We start from the raw sequence: 3954 nt of genomic DNA on the forward strand, positions 1-3954 counted from the left end.
GTGGGTGCTGTACCAGTTCAGACACATGCCACTGACCTTGGGGGTAGGTGCTAGGTCATGAACAGTGGAGCTAGGTGAGCCACCCGGGATGACCATTGTGACTGACTTCAATCTGGTGGTGCCAGGGATTGAACTCAGGACCTTGAGTTTGCCATACAGGCATTTAACAACTGAGCTATCTCCCGGCCCTGACATCAAACTTTTACATCAGCCTCAAATTCCTTTGCATTCGTGCTGCCTGGAGATGCCCCGACACTCACCCCGACTCCCCAAGTCCTCCTGCTACCAAGCAGCTCTTCCACTTCCCATCAATGTGGGACTCTTAGTCACGCCTTAGCCAATGTACGTGACAGATGTATTTTTCATTACACAAAATAATAAACTGACAAAGTTATAAATAAAAATAAATAAAGAGCTTGCATTTGGGTGGGCCGTGCTGTGGGTTTTAGCATTTCACCTGTAACGTGGGTTTTGGTGGTTCTGTGGGGGTTCTTCTCTCCCAAGCAGACAGCAAGTTGCCTGCTAGAAGGATTCACTTTTCTTCTCCTGCTGTTTTTGCATGTCCTGTTGTGCATTGTATAAAGCTGGGGATTCGCTGACAGTCACTTAAAACTTACTTTTGCTTTCTGAAAATCTTAGAACACTGGATTAATTACACAAAGAGGCATTCATAAAGAGAGGGGCAGCAGTGGATGGCAAACGTGGCAGGGTCCTAGGAAAGCGTGGTGTGGTTGACCTACAATGTCACATACAGCAGAACCACATGTAAGACATCCCCATGGCCATGGGATTCACGGTGTGTGTCATTTGCTCAGGGAACATACTGTGTGTGTGTGTGTGTGTGTGTGTGTGTGTGTGTGTGTGTGTAGGAGCAAGGACAGAGACTTCTATTGTGTTGGATTTATATAAAGAAAGGGAAACTCAAAATGCATTGGGAAGGTAGCTGAACACAAGTAGTGCATCACCATCTGGACACCCTTTGATGATTGGTCACTATACCACTTCACTAAATCTGAGAGCTGGGACAGCAAGCAGGCTCCAGAGGATGAATTTTGGGGACTAATTCTGTCCCAGATGCAGGCATGAGTACCATGTGGCTTTAAACCCTAGGACAGAAGCCAGGCGTGGTGGTGTCCATCTGCAACCCTGGCATCCTGGAAGCCAAGGCAGGAGGGTCGCAAGCATGAGCCAGCCTGGACATGTTAGCTATTTAAGGAGATTCTGTCTCAGAATAAAAATGGGTGGGGATGTGGCCTAGCACACAGATCCCGGGTTCAAGCCCTGATACAACAAAACATATCCTAGGAAGAAAGGGCTGATTTTACTAACAAATTCTCAAATGAATAATAAATAAGCTGTTGAATAAAATTTGTTTCTCTAATTTTGCAAGTTATTAATATATGTCAATAATTTAACATTGGGTTCACTTTAAGCCATTTTGAATCTTGCAGTGCTTGTGTGCTTGCTTTGCTCTAAAATACAGGTTTGGTCTTTCTGGTAGCTCAGAGCTGTCGCAGTCGTGGAGGCAGAGCTCTCCAGGGTCCTGCTTGGGCGATGTCCACTGCACAGTTTCCTGTGATTGTTCTTCCAAATTACTGCAAAACTTGGTAACTTAAAAACCAACTGGAGTAGGAGCAGCAATGTCATGGCTTTGTGGCAGAGCGCTTGCCTGGCACGCGGCAAAGCCTGGGCTGGACCCCAGCGCCCCAAAGCAAAAGGCTCCAGAGATTTATCCTCCCACCGTTCCGGATCCCAGAAACTGAAGTGAACATCACCAAGATCAAAGCACCAAGCGCAGCGCTGCCCGAGCCGTAGAGGCCGGGGAAGCCTGACACCCTCGCCCCCTCCAGCCTATGGCAGCTGTTGATCCCTTGACTGGTGGCCTTGTCACCCAACTCTTTGCTTCCACGGTTACACCATCTCCTCCTTGTCGATCTGTCAAGCTTGCCTTCCTGCCGTGAGGACACCCATGATTGCATGAGGGCCCCCTGGGTCATCCAGAGTCATCTTCTCATTTTAAGATTTTTTTTTTTTTGGTACCAGGAACCGAACTCAGGACCTTGCTCTTGCCAGGAAGATGCTACGCTACTGAGCTATATCATTTTAAGATTCTTGAAAAAATATATATATATCTGTATATACAAAATATGATAGATATACAGCTACTTTCTCTTAGTTCAATGAGAAAATTTGTACTAATAATGTTTGGACAGGATATCATGTCTGCATCTTATACTATGAATAACTACTATGAAGACAACAATATACAATGTATTAATTATAGTAACTGTCCTACTAATCTGTTTTGAAACTATCTCGTGCTATTTCTTTCTCAATAAAATTAGTTCTAAAAAATCAAAAAAGAATTTTAGAAAGATGTTTGATCATATCATTTTCAATCATATCGAAGTCTTTTAGTCCATCTGAAGGACAATTCAGAGGTTCTGGTGATCAGATGTAGGGGCCTGTTGTTCAGCCATTTGGATTATTTATCAGTATACTATTTTTATTCAAAATCCTTTTTCTCCCCGTACCTGTAAGGCAAATTGTTGCTTCCCATTACCTTTGTTACACGTGAAAATCCAGTGCCACCTCAGCTGCCACTTTCCTCTTCCTCCTCAACATCCCGGACACTCCCAAGGGGCGGCTCTCTTCTCCAGTGCCACCTAGACTTCTCCAGGTGCCGTCTGCACTTCGTGACCCTTCTCCTAAGATTTCGAAAGCTGCTCAGCATGCTGTTTGCTCTGTCTTTTCACTTTGAAGAAATATTCTCCTTGGCTTTTCTTCCTTTGCTTGCTTCCGTCTTCCCTGTTACGCCTTTGTAGAGCTCCGGTCCGGGTGGCCGTTGGCTGCTCCTGACCTGCCCCCCACCCCGCAACCTTCAAGTGCTTTGGTAACCTGCCCACCAGCTCATCACTTCTGTATCATGCTTTGGGGAGAGCCCTCCCTGTACCACCCAGCTTTGCACACTGAGCTTCAGCCATGCCTTTCTTGATATTTAACTCTTCTGTTCAAGTTATGTTGGATTTGGCTTTCATATTTTTTAATTCCTAGGAATTCTTGATTACAGGAAATCTTTCTGGGTCGTCTCACTCCAGGAATTTTATGTTTGTAGTCCCATGGATAAATTATTGGAACCCCCCCAAGTTAATTCCAATCTACCACACCCAGCACAACCCCCAGCGAGAAGACACTAACTCATATTTGCAGTTCTAGGGAGCCAAGAGGTCCTACCTACAGCCATGGTGATGGCTCTCCAGAACAAAGGCCTTGACCCAAAGTGGAACCCAGGTTTTATGCATTCATGAGGAAAGGAGTGGCTTCAGGATGAGTGACTGCGAGATTGGCAGGAAGTAGGTGCGTGCTGTGAGCTGGGCTAGGCAGGAGGCCCGAATCAACCTCTACCATATGCAGAGGGAAGGATGTGCAGAGAGTAATCTGCTTTACACAGTTGAGATAGCATCTAATGTTTTGGGGTCGGTGCTTCAGCTCTGACGTTCTTTCAAGCCCCAGGAAGTCACAGCCTCTGTCTCGCGGCTCAGCCCACCCGACAGCGACAGTGTGGAGCACTGGCTCTTAGTCCCAACTCAACCCTGAGAGCCCAGGCCCAGTGAGTGTGTGGGAGAGCTTCTGGCTACCCTGCGCCGGCGGGACCTACTCGTCCCAGGCCAGGCGCAGCATGGATGAAACCCTCTTCTACCCCCTTGGGATGCCCCCCACCACTTCACAGCACCTCCCCCACCCCGCCCGCCGAGTAGGAACTTCTGCCATGTTCCGGGAACCCCCAGACCCAGTCCTAGCCCAGGCCCAGTGAGTGTGTGGGAGAGCTTCTGGCTACCCTGCACCGGTGGGACCTACTGGTCCCAGCCCAGGCACAGTGTGGGTGACACCCTCTTTCACCCTCTTGGGACACCTCCCATCACTCCTTAGTACCCCCCATACCTCGCCCACAGA

This window comes from Octodon degus, unplaced genomic scaffold (genome assembly GCF_000260255.1).
Source record: "Octodon degus isolate 3935 unplaced genomic scaffold, OctDeg1.0 scaffold00026, whole genome shotgun sequence".
NCBI lineage: Eukaryota > Metazoa > Chordata > Mammalia > Rodentia > Octodontidae > Octodon > Octodon degus.